Consider the following 21,394-nt stretch of genomic DNA (forward strand, 5'->3'; position numbering starts at 1 on the left):
GAACTTGAAGTTGTCCTCAGCAGCCTGCCTTAGGTCTTTTTTTAATACAACTTCTTAGCAGCTTCAAAAGTTGCTGAAAAAGAACCACCAGCTATGTACATTCTGTGTATGTCAATCATTGTGTGTGAAGAATGTGAGAGATTCTTTTGCATCCAGCAGACAGCCTTGCTATAACCATACTGGGAAATTGCAACAAATGCTCCAGACTCAAGTACAGTGGTACCTTGGTTTAAGAACAGCTTAGTTTATGAACAACTTGAATTAAGAACGCTGCAAACCTGGAAGTAAGTGTTTTGGTTTGTGAACTTTACCTTGGAAGCAGAACATGTTTCGCTTCCTGTTGAGTGTGTTCCATTTGTAAATTGAGTCCCCCACTGCTTTGGGAAAGCACGCCTTGGTTTAAGAACGCTTTGGTTTAAGAACGGACTTCAGGAACGGATTAAGTTCGTAAACCAAGGTATTTGCTTCTTAGACAGCCTTTTCAGACAACATCCATCCTCAAGTAGAGGGACCATCTGAATACAATTCACCAACTATCCCTTTAACATTTGCAGAAGTGTTGCCCCAACACTTTCCAGAGCAATACTTCCGTTAATTTGAAAAGTAAAAGCGACCAACTTTCAAGGCCTTTGCCTTGTAAAGACTGAATGATTGGAACTTGGAATAGGGACTTCTCAATGGCAACACCTGAACTGTGGAACCCTCTTCTCCAGGAGAATGGCATCACCAATGAGCTAGGCAAAATTGTTTCTTTTTTTCTAGGCCTTTTCAAGTACGGATTGTTTTAAAAGAGCTATTATGACAGATGGAGGGAAATGTGAATTCATTTTTCCATTTGATTTTGATGTACAGTATCTGAATGTGTAAGATTACTTTTATGTAATATGTTTGTGGTAACTTTACATGACTTGCCCTGTGAGCATTTTATGGCGAAGGGCAGAATATAACCCAATCAATCAATAAATTTGACAAGTTACACTTGTATTTTTTATGTTGGCATCTAAACAGTAATCTGAAGAGAAATTATTGCACGAGACCCATTAACTTCCAGGCACTGCTGCTCAAGGTGTAGCTTGAATTCAATGGACACATATATTAGGGTTTGCTATTGTATTGCTATTTAAACAATAACTTATGTATAACAAAAAAGTGAAGATTTGCAGAAATATGAATATAAAGAGAACTTCCCATGAAACAGTTATATCAGCTAGACAACCATTCTCAGAGTCACAGTCAAATACATTTCAAGCATTTTGTGTTCAAGTGCTCAAAAAGAAAATTAAATCTCCAGATCATCTGTAGCATTTTCATGAAGGTAAGTGTTATTTTGGTATACAAAACAAAAACTTTAAGCATCTGAAGGTATCGAGACAAACATTTTGTATCACTTAAGTATTTCCCCCTCGTATTATAAACCAAACACATTTTATTGTGAGGGAAGGATTAAATAAAACCTGAAAAGTGCAGCTACGTTATTAACTCAGTGTAATCCAAGCTACAGAGAACCAATTTGTTGGAATGACAAGCTAAACGTTTGGCAACAAATGGATTTGTATTTCAACGTAGGGGAAATTAAGGAGATTTTGTTCCTTTAGAGTATGGGGCTAATGCAAGCAGGATAGCCATTCTTTTGAGACAGTGAAATGCCTTTGTGGTGACATGAAACCTCATATAGAAACATTGTATATGTATTTCTTATGCCCCAGGGATTCAATTTCTACTTTAGTGGGATCAAGATTTGAAATCACTAAAAACTGAAGTTTCAATTTTGTTTATCCAACCTGCAGGGTATAAAAGTGCTTACAAAGGAAACATATAGCCAAGATTTTGAGTTATGATTATTTCTTTCTTTTCTGCACGGACAACCTTTACTTTAAATAGGGCTTTAAAAATATACAGTAAACTCGGAGTCTTAAAAAAAAAAATATTACAGCAGTAAGTGAGAATTTCACTTTCTTCACCCTTGTAAGGAGGATTAAAAATAATAATTCTCAGTCTAAAGATCTGTCCTTGGCCCTTCTGGCGATCTTATCTGAGTCTTCATCATCATTAACAGTCCTTGGAAAGAGGTGTTAAATTTGCTAAAACAGAGAAGTGTGGAATGAAGGCAGCTCAATAACACTTCATATCTGGTGGCTTCATATATAGGCTAATGGGTACGGTAAATCCTTTTTTAAAAAAAACCACCCAGAATTTGACATGCAATGTTCAAAAATAAATAGAGAAAAATAAAAAACACATTTTTCGTTAAGAAATATATTTGTGCCAACATCAGTTCAGCACCAGTAGAGCGAACCATTATTTCTGTGTAATGGAAGGTGGACAGTTCCTTATGGCAGGGAAAGTGAGGCATGTCATAGACAATATCCAGTAGATGCCTGTGTAACTCATACAATCAAATTATACCAGATTCCGCTCACAGTCACAAGAAATGCTCAACTATGTGGGGGTCCAGCAACAAAGGATTGGTTGTTGAGGTATACATTGCCTTCACAACATAAGCCCTGCGCAGGCCTTATGCTCATGGGAAAAGCCAGCATTTGAGCTATGCCACACCAATTAGCCTCAGCCCCAGGGCCACACAGACACCAGTCCTTCCCCACAGTATCTGCATATACAGCGTGAATTTCTGCAGAGAGCAAGCATTTGTGTATTTGTCTGTACATGTGAAATCCCATCCCTGCACACATTTGTGCTGTATGCACAAACTCCAGAGAATGAGACAAGTTGACATATGCTTTCAGTGCAGCCTAGCTCATGCTCTGATCTTACCTATTCCTAACACCTGAAGTGGTCTATTAATGTTCATGTGTGTATCTCCTGAAATAGTTAAATAGCTGTGTGTATAATATTTTCAAATCATCTAAATAGGGTGAGGCAGACTCTGGAACCATCCGCAGCTTTTTCATCAGCAAAATTGCCAGTCTGTTGTTGCCAACCACTGCCAATCCAACTGTTCCTTTTTCTCACAGCCATCATACTGCCCCCTGCACTTAGTTGCCCTCCATCCTTGGAGGCTGGGCTAAAGTGGCTTCAAGATGTGTCAGACATGAACACTACATGTAGACTTTCTAGTTCTAGACTTCTAGAAGACAATGTCACTTGGGGAAAGTGGTCTGCCCTAGCCTAGAGCATCTACTTTAGAGGCCTATGGGCAATGCACAAACCCAGCAACATTTTAGAGGAGATTTGTGCTTTCATGACTGCAGGAGGAGGCTGGAGATGGATAAATGCCTAGAGGAAGCATAGTTGCCATTCAAGATGGGCACTTCAGCCTACACCAAGATCAGGTTAACCTTGATTTTCATGAATTTAAGCAGTTTTAATACTTTGGCTTACATTTGTGGGTCTCAGGTTCTTAGCTTGAGGGATAAAGTTTGAATCCTACAGATCCTATTGTCATCTCTTTCACTTCAGTGTGTGATCTTCTACAGGTGACATTCATTGTTCAGAAGGGATTTTTTCCCCTCGCACTGATCTAAAAAAACATCTCTCTTATCCTTTGAAACCTGCAGTTTGACTTCCAATATGTAGCTGCAATGCACCTGAATACTTATATTTTCTGATTCTCAAATATGCTTTCCCTACAAATCCTGATTTCCCACAGTCCTTTAGCATTGTGAACCCCACCAAAAAATCAAACTTATGAGTTGCATCATCATCGTCATTTTACATTGGTTACCCAATAACATAGTTTGCTGGGTGGCTTATAAAGATAAATCAAATAAAATATAATTAAAAATTAAAGTCTTAAAACAATGGCAAAGGTATATGTGTGATTAACTAATCTGATAAGGTATGTTATAAAGCTACCACCATACATTATGGAGGTGACCATGTTGTACCATGAGAAACATGTCTGGGTATCACACCAATATCCCAAACCAATATAGAGTCCCAATCTGTGAGTTTGATTCAGGGTTATGTTGCCACCACCACCATGTGACTTTTACATACAATTGACCCTTATCATCTGGTAATACAGCATTATTGATACCAGAAACTATGGACAACCCAGAGAACATGTACATTATCTACATAATTAATGCTGTCTTGGAAGTCTGCACTCTTGTGTCTTAACCCTAACCCTAATGCTTGTCCATGACACAAGGGCAACTAAGCTGAAATTGCATTTGTAGAAGAAAGTAACATATAATATTTATATCAAATATGAGATATTCTCTAAAGTGAAGCCAGAGTAGGCAGATATTACATCTGAAGGAGGGGAAACACAGATAACTTGCATTTTTGATTGGGTTCCTCACAGTTCCTTTCAAGATTGTGTTCTTAATGTGTGTTTCTTTCTAGGAGCACATTTCTTCCAGGCCAATGATTTGCTGTTAAGGATCAAACTCCGTACATTCCTTCACACCCTTGTTCCTATTGGTCCTTCAGAAGCACAGTAGCTCTCAAATTCCTCTAGTCTGAACCCGACTCAATTTGCTTTTCTCTAATAATGTCAAGCTCGATGGCTAGGATTTATCCCAGGATTCAGTTCATCACTTTGTTCAATGAATCAGATAATTATGTGCTTCTGGTAAACAGAGCAACAAACACACTTATAAAAGAATCCCCCCCCCCTCGCCTTGACAGGGTTAAGGGATTAGATATTCCTCTTGGGGATCCTCTTAGAAAACTAATGAAATGAACAGGGGAAAGTATTGCATTGATTTGAAAACAAAAGGGCTGAGAGTGAGATGCACTTGGCTCTTATTATTCTAGCCATCTTCAATGAAATTCTGGACAACATCCCATGTAAGTAAGGAAGTGTACAAGCCACAGTGGGGGCTGTTATCTAACAAAATAAAACCTCCTTGCAAATCTTCAGTTTGCACATTCCTAATTCCTAAGTAGTTATATTATGTATCACACCCAGTTTCCAATATTTTTAAAAAACGTTTTGGCTAACATTTGCTTTCAGCATAATGTGGCATTTGCTATCCCATCAACTAGGAACTGGAGGTCTAATGTTTGTATGATTGTGACCTGCACAGGCACCATGGGAATGTAAAGTTTGACTGAAGCCTGGAAAATATGAGATCTGCATTATGCTTTAGAAGAATGAAAGAAAACACATACACAAATGGGGGGAAAAAACTGAATTAAAAATTAAATATTGATGTATGACATACTTTATGAATGATCCCAAACCTGCCATTGCTGTTTTAACTTGGCACACAAAGTCATCCTCCTGGAGTTATAATGCCCAATAATATAGCAATGTTACACAGACAATACAAGAACACTACACTCCAATGCACAGGTGAAATAATGGGATGCGATGCATGGATGAAATAACACTACCCTTTAAAGACCTGGTCATAATTTGTTTTTTGAATAATGTCATTTGCTTTCCTAGGCAATACTGATTATTTCAAAGAGAGAATTCTAGATACCCAGGGGTGGGTGGGTATGAAATGATCCAGACTTTCTTTTGTAGGATGCCTTTCTCACTATAGGTACAGTGGTACCTCGGGTTACATACGCTTCAGGTTACATACGCTCCAGGTTACAGACTCCGCTAACCCAGAAATAGTACCTCGGGTTAAGAACTTTGCTTCAGGATGAGAACAGAAATTGTGCTCCGGCGGTGCAGCAGCAGCAGGAGGCCCCATTAGCTAAAGTGGTGCTTCAGGTTAAGAACAGTTTCATGTTAAGAACGGACCTCCGGAACAAATTAAGTGCTTAAGCTGAGGTACCACTGTACTTCACTAGTTCACCAGCACCTGTCTTTTTTTAATTGACAGGTGGCTTCTATATTATTTATTTTACTACTTTTTAATTAATTAGTCATGTGCTCAATAGCCCATCTCTCTCTCACACACGCACATTTGAATGGCAGAGATGGAGAGGATTCTGAGAAAATACTGCACATATAAAATCTCTCGTAGGGAGGTGTCCTGTTTAGAGGCATAGGCAGAAGCAGGCACACACACAGCTCCATTCCCTCTGGCACCAATTAGCATCGCTTTTGATTTTCTGAGCTGAAAGGAAGTGGCTTAAATGAGTCATAGAGACTGAACTTCCCCATTACCCTTTGAGGTAGTCCCACAGGGTTGGAACATTGACTTGCATTTCTACAGTTCAGTGTATGTTTTGTGGACAAAAAGGGGATTTAGCTTTCTTGGACGTGAAATCAACCATTTGCTGTATGTGTGTGTCCTTGCAGGCCAAGAGAAAGGTATTATTAGCAAAACAGATAAATAAATAATCTAAATTAAGGTTGTAAATAAAATAGATTTCTAGGTTTAGCCCACTGGGTGTAGCTAATCCAGCTGGGCCCTGATTCACAGTGACAGAGGCTAATGCCAGCAGTGTGGAGAAATTGAATCAATATGAGCAGATGCCAAATATTGACTCTTTCCAAGCACAATTATGCTTCTCACCAAGTCTCCTGTGGGATGCATCCAAAACACCCAGGGACACCAGGTCTACTGGCAGTCCCTACCAACCCATAGCTTTAATTGTATTCTCTCCTGCTGTCATAGCAGCATTTTAATTCCCAGTAATATAGCATACCTTCCAACATTTCTCCAATGGAAATAGGGACATCTTATTCCATAATAACAATTTTACTATTTATACTCTGCCCATCTGACTGTGTTGCTTCAGCCACTCTGGGCAGCTTCCAACATATATAAAAACATAATAAAATATTAAACATTTTTTTAAAAAACCCTTCCCTATACAGGGATGCCTTCAGATGGCTTGGCGGTCGGATAACTCCATACCCTCCAACATTTCTCTGATGAAAATAGGGGCATCCTAAGGAAAAGCGGAACATTCTGGGATAAAAATCAGAAACTGGGATGACTTTGGTAAATCCAGGACTGGAAAATAGGGACACTTGGAGGGTCTGATATAGAAGCTACAAAACATGTTTGCTTATGGACCTGTCACCCTTTGAAAACTAGCACACTGAGCAAATATTTACACTTGGGGTTGTCAGCCTCCAGACTCTCAGCCTGTTTCCATCTGGGTGGTGAGGAGGAGGGAAAGGGGGGAAGCAGGTGGCAAAGGGGGTGATTTCCAACCCACTTTTGGCCCTGGCCCTACCCATTACAGGGTCCATTACAGAGAGCCAGTGTGGTGTAGTGGTTAAGAGCGGTGGACTCTGAAGTCTCTCAGCCCCACTCACCTCACAGAGTGTTTGTTGTGGGGGAGGAAGGGAAAGGAGAATGTTAGCCGCTTTGAGACTCCTTCGGGTAGTGATAAAGCAGGATACCAAACCCAAACTACTACTACTACTCTTCTTCTTCTTCTTCTTCTTCTTCTTCTTCTTCTTCTTCTTCTTCTTCTTCTTCTTCTTCCATCCTTACCCACAACCAGCATGTGGCCTTTGACAGATTACCGCTGAAGCATCCATTATCTTTCTGGCATCCAGAAATATAAATATGAAAATAGGGCAAGTCATGTGGGGGACTTTCTGAGGCTGGCTTCAGGTTTGAAGTGGCCCTTGTCTCCCCAGACCCACCCCCAGATGCAGTTTAACTGGTGGCACATAATTAGGAATTGGCCATTTTAAATTTTGCATAATGCTGTGGAGAGATGCTGCTCTTGAGACCCAGCCACCCAGCGTGAGGGGCCGACGACAGGGGTCAGTGGATTCTGCCCAAGGGCATAGATACCAAGATTCAGGCAGTTGCCAAAGGTTTTTGGGTGCTGATAGTGGCCCTACAACTTATTCCTTCTTATCACAATATTCCATTGGGATTCAGGAAATTTTAGGTTCAGCCTAGAGCAGATTGATGCTTGTCCAGTGTGATGCTTGACTTTTTTCACTTCCAGATCACAAACTGCTTCTGGTAGTCTATTCAATTTTGACAGCAGTTTGCCCTGTGGCATTGAAAGTTTGAGAAATGCAAACCCAATGTCCCTTTATGGGCACAGACTTCAGTCTGCAGTCCCTGAAATCCCAGCCTAGGAAACTGTAGTGCCTCCATTTTTCCTTTCATTTGATCCCAGTGGCGACCTAAATAAAGTGCATGACTCACTCTAATTGAAAGAGCCTAACGTATGCTAATTGGCTGAGACCGAAGATGAGTTCTCCCCCTCCCCCCCATTCTCAGAACTCTGAACATTTTCAATTTACAATGTTTAATAGAAGCTTTTCCTATTGTGAGGTGTTACAAATCACACTATCATCCACAATTAACTAAAGCGATGTTATTGGCTCAGTTTTTGGTCAAAACAGAAGAGTAAACGAATACATTCCAATTAAACCTCTATTTTATTAATGTCTCCCACTGACTAAGTGAGAGGTATGCACATTTCCAAACAGCATTTAATTTGGAAGGCAGGGTGTCTCTGATTCATTCTCTGGCAGTTATTCCATTATAAATGCCGCTCTCATTTTGGGCTCTTTTGTGGATTTCCCATTATTTTTGTTGTGTGAGATTTCCTTCTCTTCACGGCTCCCCCCACCCCCACCTCTTCTATTTAAGGAAGAAAGTAGCCTTTGTTACCAAACCTACCCAAACCTTCAGGGTCAAAAACTGGGAGACGTGATTCAGCGGCTTAATCACAAGAGTTTTTACAAGGTTGAAATCCAAGTAAAAAGTGAAAAAGGCTCTGCTCCAATCATAAATTAACATGAATAGGGGCTAAAGCATCCCCTCCCCACCTCTTTACTCTGAGGGGCTGGCTTTAATTTTTTTGCATTTCACATGAAAAGTATATGCCTCATTCAAGAAAAAAGGGGGGGCTGTGTTTTATTTCATTGTTTTGCAACAGGGAAAGTGCTCTCATGGTTGGCCTCCAAATGATCCTAGTTCAGTCTAAATGTCAGTGCTCATGAATGTGCCTGTCTGGATTTTCTGTCATCCCTGCTAATTGTGCATAACAGGGTCAGTATTTGGCACCAGGATGAGAAAATGTGGCCAGCACCATTTTGTGCAGCTGTCAGATGTTCTTTAGCTGACTAGTATAAGGACTGGGGGAAAGAGGGTGGGGGTGGGGTGGGGATGGAAGCTCAAAGATCTGTGGAATTCCTAACAACATAATTTAACTACCTGTCAACTTCTTCTCACTATAGTAGAGATACTGCTGGAACCAATGAAATGGTTTTCACACACATAGCTCTTTCTGCACACGACAAAATAGGACTTGCAGGGAAAACAAGGAGCCTTGCTATACATTCCTCTTAATGCCATGATGAGCAATTGGCACCAATAAGACCTTTTCTTCTGAATACTAATATACACTTGGGGATGGGCAATTCCCCCCCCCCCACCAATACCACAGCTAAATAGGGAAGGCTTAACACCTGCCCCCTCACATGCTGTGTAGCTGAAGACAATCACCACTTTCCCATGCTTGCTTTTTAAATTTTTTCATAACGTGATTCCTAATCATGTTGTTAATGTAATGTATATTTAGCTCATCTTTCTGCCCACCACTACTTCTACTTCTTCTTCTTCTTCTTCTTCTTCTTCTTCTTCTTCTTCTTCTTCTTCTCTCTGTGTGTATTTCAAAGCCCACCTGGAATTTGAATGAAACATTTTTCATGTGCATATATCCGTGAAGGAAATGACAGTATGTTGGAAAGAGTCCTACTGCCTGCTTTTGCCTGTGAAATGCTACAGATAGTTAACTTCCAGATGGGTAGCTATCTTTGTCTGTTGCACCAAAACCAGCAAAGAGTCTCAAGCACCTTAAGGACTAACACATGTCTTAGGCAAGCATTAGAGGCCACTTCATGATACGCAGGAAGCATTGTCCTCAGCTGGCAAGGGGTATAGAGGAGAAAAATGGTAAAAGGTAGGGTTAGATTTAACTCGTATTCTCTAAATATCCCATAGGGTTGGGTGTGTTTGTGTGTGCTTCTTTCTCTGACTTTTTCTAAGCCTCATGAGCTCAGAGAAGAAAATATGATATGGCCTAAAATTGGCCGCTGTTTCTTTAATACAAAAGGAACTGAGTCAGCGGCCTACAATGAATTGGCAACGCTTGCATGACTCATGTAACCTTTCACCTGCATATGCCTGTATATATAGAGTGGTCATTGATTGTGTGAGTGTGGGTTGGTTGGATGGTAGAAAGTTGGCTGAGTTTGGTGTGTGTAAAAGCTGTCGGTTTTGGTTAGATAAGAAGACTTTTTAAGAATAAAAGCAGCAATACTCTGCAAAAATACTCTTTCTCAAGGACTCTTTTGTGCCAACTAGGGTCCAAGGACCAGGCAAAGGAGTCAAAGGAGGTCAGAACCTTTTCTTTTTCAAACACTGACAAAATATTCCACTGAATATTTTGTCCAGTTTATGCCTTTTTTACACGTAATACTTATGATTCCTCTTTGTCTCCCTATAGGTGGAGGTCTACAGTTGACGATTTCCTTCCTGGTTCTCTAGTCACAATTCTCTGCTCACCTGGCGAGGCATCACTGTTCTGCTCCCAGATCATTCAGGTCTGAGGATGTGGTCTTACTGACTCCCTCCAGCTTTCCCTGAATGAGTCCTAACAAACACTGTTTACTGTGAGCTCTCCATGGTGCTGACAAAATGCTTTTTGCCCTGCCTTGATCTACTGGACATGACTGGAGTAATGTACTTGCCTTGCCATGACTCTGCTCTTCAGTATACAACCTCCACCCCACCTGTGAATGCCCCAATATAAATCTAGCCTCCCCTGATACCCTAAGGTGGGAGAAGACAGAACACCATCCTATCAAAATCCCTACTCCAAATCCCCCCAAAATGTAATTCAGTGAAGTCTTCTAATTCAGTGAAGTCTTCTCATTTAGCTCTGAAACAGATCTTTGTTAGGTTTCAAACTGCTCTTACTGGCAAGCAAAATTAATTCAGTGACAAAACTGTCTCTAGTGCTGGCTTTTATCAGGAAGTAGCCCTCTTTATGATTTACACCCTGTCTTTAAAAATCCTTTCAATATCATTTTCTGTTCACTTTAAGGAGCTATCTGTGGATTCTGCTGAATTAAAATTGAATCCTCTTCCCCTTTGTGGTCTATTCATATCTGCCCTGAAAGCAGAGTAGGACAGTTGCAACCAGCAATGTCAATAGGACCCTATAAAGATTAATGGGGTACCTGCCAAGCAACAAGGACTCTGAGTGATTTCAAGGATTCCAAAGACTCAAAAAATCAATTTTGCTGAAAACGTCCTTGCTTAATTTAATACCTGATAGCATTTGACATCCCTCTGGTCTAGTGTGAACAGCAAATGAGCATGAGGATGTGGTTTTTCTCTATGTTACTGCCATACTTACAAAGTAAAATAAATACACAGAGCAGTCAGGTGCTGAATTTCCATGTTTCAAAACAAAATTAAGATTTTCTTCATGACTATTTTTAAAAATGTTCCAAACAAATGGAGATAATCTAATTATTGAAGCTTATTGAAGATGAATAGAGAACTGAGTAGCTTAGTAAATCTTGCATATATTGTACTGGTTTGTCTACTGATCTTCTATAACATTCAAGAACTAATTGAAGTGGCTGAAAATTTGGATCTAAAATGAATTTGGGTGCTAGCAGACATGATTCTATCTTTGTTACACTGTTGTTGTTTTTTACAATAAATTCTAGCTCATGCTTGAGGCTCAAATAGGATAAGACAAAATCTTTCTTCTGATGATGTCAGAGGTATTAAAATTCTGTTTTTAGTGAAGATTTCTGCATGTCCTAATTACAAGTTGGAAATAACTACTGCCACTTCTATCACCCTGAAAAGGCCATAATGATGGCATGCATGCTTGAATTGAATTTTTAAGCCGAGCTAATACAAAAAGAGACACAATTAAATAGATTTAAAGATTACTTGATCTAAGCACAGGGATTTAGTGATGCCTTTCCAAATATTTAAAAAACCTCTCTGACATGGAGCAAGAGAATGGAAACTTGGAAAAGGAAAAAGAGAAGAATGAGCATGGAATCTAAGTAGATTGGTGAATTGAACTAATGTTTTAATAAATAGATGGTTTTCTGTAGTTGGCAATCACTTAAGTGAAAGATAAAGTCTCTGAATTGCTAGGTAATGCACTGAGTATAGAACAGGAAACCCTGAGTTTCCTTCCAGCCAATGTTCTGGACAAAGAATCATAATGGCATGGATTCTAACTAGGCTGAAGGGTTCCTTCCATTCACTGATGGGTTGAAGATCCAGCTGAGGACTCTGTTGGCAGAATGAGCAAGGCAATTTTTGGCAATTCCCACTCCCACTACAGTTTTCTCCACTGTTCCAAAGAATCTCCTAGTTCTCCAAATCAGATTTTCAGGAGGCAAAAGGTTCTGTAGGAAGGGAGGGGTGATCAGTGAAAGCTGTCTCCTCCCTCCTCTTCACCCAATGTATTTTGTTGCCAGTGGAATCCCAGCTAATAAAAATGGCTGTGGAAGGGTTAGGCATTAGGATTATATAGTGAAGACAAGTATTTTGATTACTCACTGGTCCTAACACTTCTTTCAACATAAAAAGTAGAGATTTATTGTGAACATTTTGCAACGTACCTTTTGGACAGCTGAATGGGGTAAGATTGCTGAATGGGCTAATGAAGACTGAATCCATTTGTACCAATCATCATCATCCTCAGAAGTGCTGGTTTTGACTTAAGGAGGCAGGAATCCTGATTAATGGATTTTCCAAAACACATTGTTTTGCTCCACAATACTTAGTCTGTGGCAGCATAAATTACAATACATGTTAGTCTAAATAGTCAGAATTTATTCAGTGTGGCCTTGAAGGCTTCGTCCCACTGCCTGCATATAAATAAGGTTATTTTTATTTTTATTTTTTCTGCTTTGTTTTATTCCTAGCATGCATTCATTTGTCTCATGGTAGAATTTTCACAGCTCCATGTCGAAAACAGATATCCTACACTGAAACATCACACTGACACACAAAATTAATTCGTGAAATTTTCACAGAAAGGTTACATCATCAAACACTATATATTTCTGGAAGAAGAAAGAAAGTGGCATATTTTCTCAAAGCCTGGTTTCTCTAAAGTGGATTGCTTGGACTGTGTGAAAATGTACTTTGGTTTAATATGGTAAAGGGAAGATATTTTGTCTTTGCTTAAAAATTAATATGTCACCTTCCAGGACAAAGCTCTCACAAAGCAGCTTATAAACATAATGTAAATAATTTTTACTAAAATGCTGTTGCACTCAGGTTCTGCTTTCGGGCTTTCCCTAGGCATTTGGTTGATCACTGTGAAAAAAGAATGCTAGACTTAATGGGCTATTGGCCTGATGAACCAACCTCTTCTTATATTCTTAAGTACATTTAAGTTATTTGTCTATTTGTACAACAAAAGTATACCGTTTGCTCAAATGGAACCCCTTTCACAAAGCCTTTCATGCATTCACTAAATAAGGAGGAGCAGGACATTCATAGAAGCTTCTATCATGCACTCAAATCAACACATGGGTGCACCTATCTTATAACTTGTTTGTAAGAAGAAGTGTTCATTGTTGGTTCAAACTGGAATCTGACAAAGACCCCCCCCACCCAAAAAAAAAAAAGAAAAAAGAAGCCGTCATTTTTGTAGAAACTTTGTAGAAAGACAAACTTCTTATAGGTGATCTATTGTTGTTTGGAGTTTATAGTTGCATGTTGAAGTTCGTCAGAACGAGCAGCCTAGGAGCAGTGGTGGAGCTCCATGCTCTGGCACCAGGGGGCAGAGAGCAGGAGGGGGTGGGGCTGGCACGTGTCCTGGGGGTGGGACACGTCACCCGCAGGGGCGTGGCGCCCATCACTGCTGCTCCCCACCCACGCTTCAAGTCTGCCCTGATGCTGCACCCAGTACATAGGTGACCTACTCTGCTCACACATCCAGGTCTTGGAAAACCACAATTCCCCAGGTTGAATGAGAGGCTGGCACACAGAGCAGTTCCTAACTGCCTCTGCCATGTTCCCCTTACCCAGCTTGCCCATGCTGCATACCTTGTCTTGCCCAGAATCACTGCAATTGTAGTCCACCCCTGCTCTCCTCTCTTTCCAGGCACATCATATATCCCTTAATTTATAAAACAATAAAAAACCCAAATTTAAAATGCACAAGTTAAAAAGTTTTTTTAAAAAAACATTTTAAACAATTAGAGCAATAATAACAGCAACAGAAGCCACCAACCTGCTCCTGCCAAAGAGTCTGTTCAGCCACCATACACCCGGAATTTCCCGAACATTTCATTTTTCAACAGCATTTCTGTCCAGATTTTCACTTTTTGAAATATGGCTACCCATATTTCAACCATAGCTGCAGTCAGTCCGGGTCCTGCCCTCCCCTCCAGGCCAGGTGTCATGGGAGTGTCATGCAAGCCACACCTAAAATCATAGAATCATAGAGTTGGAATAGACCACAAGGGCCATCGAGTCCAACCCCCTGCCAAGCAGGAAACACCATCAGAGCACTCCTGACATATGGATGTCAAGCCTCTGCTTAAAGACCTCCAAAGAAGGAGACTCCACCACACTCCTTGGCAGCAAATTCCACTGTCGATCAGCTCTTACTGTCAGGAAGTTCTTCCTAATGTTTAGGTGGAATCTTCTTTCTTGTAGTTTGGATCCATTGCTCCGTGTCCGCTTCTCTGGAGCAGCAGAAAACAACCTTTCTCCCTTCTACCTGAAGTGTCTTCTACTAATAAACTATTAGAGATGCCCTATCCTCTTTTTCATCTGGCCCTAGTTAAAGGAGCTTTGCATCTGGGATGAGAAACCTTTGACTCTCCAGATGTTTTTGAACTGCAACTCCCATCAGTCCCAGCCAACATAGTTAATGTTCAAGGATTTTTGAAGTTGTAGTCCAACAATGTCTGAAAAGCCTCCTGGTGTTCATGGATATCAGAACCCTTTTATGCTCAGGGCCTGGCAAGCACAACCATTCCCTGATGTTTGAAATTTACCCTGGCCCATTCTCTTTACATAGGGTGAGGGGGCACTTGGCTTGAAAGGGAAGCCATTAGTTTGAGCTCTATGCCACTTGGTGCCCTTCAAATTATTTTTGCTATTTTTTTATTTCTGTGTCACACAGGGATGAGCAAAATATGTGCAGACAACTGAAAGAATGAGAGGCAGCAGGGAGGGAACATGACAGCTTTAAAAGGATTAGAAACAAAGCACTGCAAATATGGAAACATAAAGAGTCTGAAATGGGGGTGGGAGTACAGAGAGAACACACATTCCACATTAAATTTGAATCTGCTTTGCAGAAGGATTAAATGCTCACTGTGGACTAGGAGAGAATCCATTTCTAATGGTGAATTTATATCAGTCCACAGGGAACCCTATCAAGGCACAGCTGACTAATGAGTATCATTTTCAGTTGATTTCATTAGTATTTAAGTTATAGCATGAAGCACATTCCCTTGGGTGCCTGAAAGTTAGTGATTTACATATATTCACTGAGAAGATTTTGGTTCTGCTAATGTAAAAGTGATTTGTTAGCTGAGTGAAGATTTTCTTTTCATCTGCCTCACCTAAGTCCACCGATTCAGAAAAATAAATATTAACTATTCATATATGTTCTATCCCATTATAGCTGTGAATTAAAGTTAAAGTCAAAATTATGCTACCAGACATGGCATTCCCTTGTGTATGATTCACAGCTTCTGTGCAAAGGGAGGTTTGCAACACTGTATTTATTGCAGAAAGCCTCAATGCAATAGATCTTTTTAAACAGAGTGTCCTTAAAGCACTATGTTATAAAACCACCTACAGAGGGAATTGTCAGTGTATAAAATAACCAAGGGAAAAACAGGGGTTGGACGCTGCAAATTAGCATTTGTGTTACAAAGAAAGAGTTTGGTATTCAGTTAGCACAGCTTTATTTTAAATCTGGCCAAGCCGATCAAAACCAACAATACAAGTGTCACATCAAATGCAAGCATGTGTTGCCTACCCATCTTCTTCAGTGCTAACCATCAAATTAAAACTGCTTTCTCTTTACCTGGAGGGTGTTTTTCCTGTTACATTTTCAAGCCAAAGAAATGCTCTTGGAAATCATTTCTCCCAAAGGGGGAGCTATGGATATGGCTGCTTCTAACGAAGACTTTGTATGCATGGTATATGTAGTACTTCAGCTATGCCCACTTCTTGCTTGGAAACAAAAATATGCATATCTCTCTCTTTCTTTTGACTACTTGGTGTATTACTTACACAAAGGAGGCCTCAACCTCCCAGGGAGGTGAGACTGTAGAAGAGCAAGTTAAGAGCAAGAGGGTTTTGGTTTTTTCCTCTTTCTGCACTCAAGCACCAAGGAAGGCTGCCAGACAGAAAACTGTTGGACTTGGTACCAATGTGCTTTTGAGTGGGGCAACTGGCTGACTCTTCAGAGGGTGATAGTCCTAAATCCTAATCTAGGGAAGGTGCCTTAACACTCAGGGAGATGTTTCTGTTGGGTGTTAGATGTTGTAGCCCTTACATCCTAGTGATTGTGGCCATTTGTGTGAGACAAGAAAGTTGTGGGAAATGGACACATGGCGCTGGCAGGCAAAAGGTGCCAGGTTCAATCCCTGTCATCTCTGGATAGGGCTCGTAAAGGTAAAGGGACACCTGACCGTTAGGTCCAATCACAGACGACTCTGGGGTTGTGGCGCTCATCTCGCTTTACTGGCTGAGAGAGCCGGCGTACATGACTAAGCCACTTCTGGCGAACCAGAGCAGCGCATAGAAACACCGTTTACCTTCCTGCTGGAGCGCTACCTATTTATCTACTTGCACTTTGATGTGCTTTCGAACTGCTAGGTGGGCAGGAGCAGGGACCCAACAATGGGAGCTCACCCTGTCGTGAGGATTCAAACCGCCGACCTTCTGATCGGCAAGCCCTAGGCTCTGTGGTTTAGACCACAGCACCACTCGTGTCCTAGGGCTGGTAAAGGGTGCCTAAAATCCTGGAAAGTGACTGTCATTCAGTGCAGCTCATGATGAGATAGATGGACCAATGGTCAAACTTCATATAAGGAAGCTTCCTATGATGGAAAAGTATTGATGCATGTTAGGCCAACCATGAAACAAGCATTTCTCCCCAACTTCATAGGTTTATTTCTTCTTTTCCGTACTCTTAGCTTCCTGCTGCTCAAAATGGTATGCATTCTGTTGACATCGGGCCACACACAGAGAGAAATATTTTGTACATTACTAAATGAGTAACAGTGAAGCAAATAAGATTCATTTACACTGTAATTTACAATAAGCCTTTGCCTCCCCCCCCCCCTTGAAGTGAACAAAAGCTTGATTGTCATTGTATGCACCACTCGGGTTTGTCATTGTTTGTTTTACTCCTTACTTCGAACCTTACAATGTCGTTCTCCTCGATGCTGGAGAAGTACATGTTGCGGTACATTTTACAGATAATTCTCTTTTATGAAGACCTTTGTTCGTTTATTGTTAAATGAATATGCAATAAAGGCCATTCAGCTTACAACACAGTGAGTGGTTGGTCTTTGCACATGGAAAAATTATAACAAAGCTGGGTTGAATTATTTTTTCATCAAAAAACCCCCACAAAAAACGTACTGTATATAACATAGCAGGTGCAGTTTGAGAAAACTTTGTTCAGCTTTCTACAGATTTTTTTCTTTTCATATAGGCAAACCACAATAATATTAGAGCAGCTTATTAATAGCTCCATCCAAACCACCACACACATCCACTTTATGCCAGGAATTGAGAATTTGTAGCTCTCCATTTGTTGTAGGATTCAAACACACATCAGCCCCAGGCAACATGGTCAATGGCCACGGACAGTGGGAGTTAATAGCCCATCAACATGTGTCTTGTATGCCTCTTTACAGCAATTCCTGCAGCCAAGCTGGTGCCCACCATATTGCTCTGCTTTCCTTTGTACCACATCAGGGAGGCTGAGATAGGGGTTTTGTCGTCTGGGCAGCCCAGGACCTCCATACACACTGCCCAAGCATATGGCCCAGGGAGGACACTTCAGTGTTGCTAATGCAGCAAAAACTACATGGGAGGGAGCAATTATGAGTGATTCTCCAGCAGTTTGACTACCCCCAGAGGCACACACCATTGTCTCTGGGGACAATCGGATGCCAGCAACTAATATTGGCCTGCCTCAGTCCTGTTACACAGGTATATAATGATCAAGGCTGCATTTAGATGGCACTTTATCCTGTCTTCCTGACATTTCCTTACATATAAATTTCCATATTTTCCAGTGTAATATCCACTTCTGGAAACCTAGTGGTATGTCAGGGAGAAGTCGGAGGAGCAGGTGATAGAAGAGGCGGAGCAGGGGCTCAGGGAAAGACTGTGGAGCCTTTCAACCACCCAGAGACAGAGGAAAAAGAAGAGAGGGTGGAGATTAGCCAGGAGGAGGAAGGGCTCAGGGACGCTGCAAAGCCCTTCAACTGCCCAGAGGCTTGAGAAGGGAGCGCAGACTCTGGAAGAGATGGGGCTTTCAAATCAGCACAGACAAGGAGGGAAATGAAACATAAGGATCAAAGATGTCTCACGCGATTCTCATGCGAATCAAAGGAAGCCACTCCCCGAATCTGACTCAATGGGTTCGGATGCGTAATCCTGAACTGTACCTGTCTCTTGTTCACATTTAATAAAGACTTTAAATACAGAGCTGACTGTGCCCGGGTGTTAATGCAAAGGGGAGACACCACCTTTACATGGTATCTACTAGAAGTTTATAACTCATTTCCATGTTAATCATTTCCAGAAAATAATCCATTTCCAACCCTGGAAACCTGGAACATTGTGGGTGTTGTGTGTTGTAAGTTTCCAGTAGCTTATTTAATTATTTGATGTATTTATATCCCACCTTTCTTTCAAGTTGTCATGGATTGCACCTCTACTACTCACATAGTTTTGGGCGGGATTTTGGCATGTTACTGTGTGATCAACAGAAGAAGCATGCATGTGCAGAAAGGGTGGGGGAGTGGTGACATGTACAAACACATTCCTCATTGTGTCACACCACAGCCACTAGTGTGAATGAATTTTAGTGCAGCATGCTGCTATATAAATCAAAAGGCTAGAGTTCCATAATGCAAAGGGTACTGCTGTGTAAAACAAATGTTAGAAATTGACACAAAAGTGATAGCATTGTAAACAATAAAGTTAAAAGAAGAAACTCCATGTCTGTATGCAGTCCTGGGGATGCTTGAGGGATGCAATTTTTGAGAATGCTAAAATAGATTGACCTGATCTGCAGCCCTGGGACTAATATGTGGATTGAAAAACAGTTGTCCGCTGGCTTCTGCACTTTTGAATGTTCCAGTGAAGTTCTTGGCTTTAAATGTGTATGTGAAAGAAATTACATTTTGAAAAGTGCATTTTGAGAGAAAAGATATTTAAAATATGTGTTTAAATGAATAGTTTTCATTAAGTTTGTCTTTGGGAAAAATAGGTTAATTCAGAAACAGAATGCAATGAACATATGCGAAACTAATATAGACTGGAAATGGACTGATTTGCCCATTCCTAAAATGACCACAGGAAATGAAGAAGAAGAAGTAATAGGCAGGTAGCTTTCATTCAGGTAATTGACATTAGGCACGGAACACAGAATCTAGAACTCCTTAATTTTTTTGGATAATCAATTCAAGACAGTACATAGGATTTTTCTTATCATTCCAGTGGGATTCAAATTGCATCTAATGTGGGCAGAAGTTCTTTTCATGCGCTTTTCTCTTCATTTAGGTTTGTGGCATCTCTTGCTGAGACTGCAATCCGGACAACTTCTAAGTGAGAAAAACAACATACTTTTTTCATTTTTTCTTTCTTTCTTATTTTAAGTGCTAGGGGATCTAATGCTAAGACAAACAATCTGGCTGACAATATACATCACTGTCACATGCCTTTTGTTATCAACATTTTTGATAAATTCCAATTGGTGTGAATTCTTGCTTCCAAATATAAATAAATGGCCTGAATCCATTGTCTATTAGCCACTTCAAAAATAAGTTTTAAGTGTTTCCAAAACAAAAGGTCCTTCTAAATTATCAAAGGCCTTTTCTGTATCTATAACTATCAACAAGGTCTCCTCTAAAATTCTGAATTTATAATTTGTGGTATGTAACACTTTTCTTCTATCATCTCTTTTTCTCCTTTATAATAAACCCATGTTTGATCTTGGTATATCTCTTTATTCAAGACACTGTTTAACTTCCTTGTTAAGACACTAGTAAAAATATTGTAACAAGTATTTAAAAGTGATATGGGTTTACAAGAAGATGCTAATGTCGAATCTCCACCTCCTTTAAGGATCAGTACTATTGTTGCCTCCTGCCATGATTGCAGCAACTATTTTTCACTCTGGATCTCACTAACTTTCATTGAAGGGAGTTACTAAAAAGTCTGAAGTTTATATAGTGCATTGATGCTAAGCCATCAGGACCTGGTGCATAGTTTTCCATTAAAGCCTAAATAGCTTCCAGGATTTGATTGCCTGAAACAAGTTTTTCCAATAATTGCTTGCCTTCCTCAGTTTCAGAATTTTCATTTCATATAAATGCTTTGTTATTTTTTCTATTTGTGGGTTGATTTATATAATTTAGAATAGGGTTTTTTAAAGTCTTCCGTAATCTCCTCAGGAAATTTAGAAATATCTCTCTCACACACACATACACACACCCTCATTATTGGGGAATTTGCTTCATCTATTCTGTTTCTTTTATTGGTATACAATTCAAATGTCCTTTGTCTATTTAAGTTAATTGACGGGCATAATTTGTGTGTTTCTAAAACTTCTAATTATGGGGGTTTTTTTTGCAAATGTTATTTTTATTATCATTGATGTTACTTTGTTTTGTTGTATTTTATTAATTTCCAGGGTAACTTCAGTTTTCTGTTTTTCCCATTATTATTTCCATGATGTTCTTATCAAGAGTTTACAGAGTTTACCCCTCTTTACACTTAAGACAAACATAGATTGATTTTCTTAGATACATTCATTTTAACATCTATTTTATACTCGTTATTTATTTTCTTGTAGTGTTTCTGAACAAGATTGTTTACAAATGGACTCAGGCAATCTTCAAATAATAATAAATTGCAATCTTCTAGCACCAGTTACCTCTCTCTTTTTTTACACCTATTGCAAGAAAGTCATATGAGTTCTGAGTGGCTTCATCAGCAAAAATCCATGCAAAATCACCACAGGAACCTCTAGAGGTCTCATCCTTCAGTGGATCTCCACTGGACACATGAACTACACAGCTAGATGCAATTCAAGCCATGGTGATCATGTAAGGCATTTACAATGAACAGTAGTGAGCAGGGATGTCAGAGAACTCTGATGGAAATGAGAGCATAAATTGCCAATGTTGGTTTATTTATCCAATATCCAGAACAGAAATCAATCCAGTAAATATGATCAGCATTCATTGCTGCCATTTTCAGTCCACAAACAATATATAATTGACGAACTTCCCATGCCATTAGAATTGCATTTCATCTGCGTTGAAATGAAT

General features: G+C 40.1%; 1 long non-coding RNA gene across 3 annotated transcripts in view; it reads left to right on the top strand.

Annotated features, from left to right (window-relative positions):
- The window catches only part of LOC144328710 (uncharacterized), a 65,101-nt gene extending 44,109 nt beyond the window's left edge, over positions 1-20,992 (top strand). For all 3 annotated transcript variants that reach the window (XR_013393944.1, XR_013393943.1, XR_013393942.1), the window contains 3 exons: positions 10,306-10,402; positions 18,640-18,693; positions 19,623-20,992. This is a non-coding gene — a long non-coding RNA (uncharacterized LOC144328710). The remainder of the gene's footprint in view (positions 1-10,305; positions 10,403-18,639; positions 18,694-19,622) is intronic.
- The last annotated feature ends 402 nt before the right edge of the window (positions 20,993-21,394 follow it).

This window comes from Podarcis muralis, chromosome 8 (genome assembly GCF_964188315.1).
Source record: "Podarcis muralis chromosome 8, rPodMur119.hap1.1, whole genome shotgun sequence".
NCBI classification, from domain to species: Eukaryota; Metazoa; Chordata; class Lepidosauria; order Squamata; family Lacertidae; genus Podarcis; species Podarcis muralis.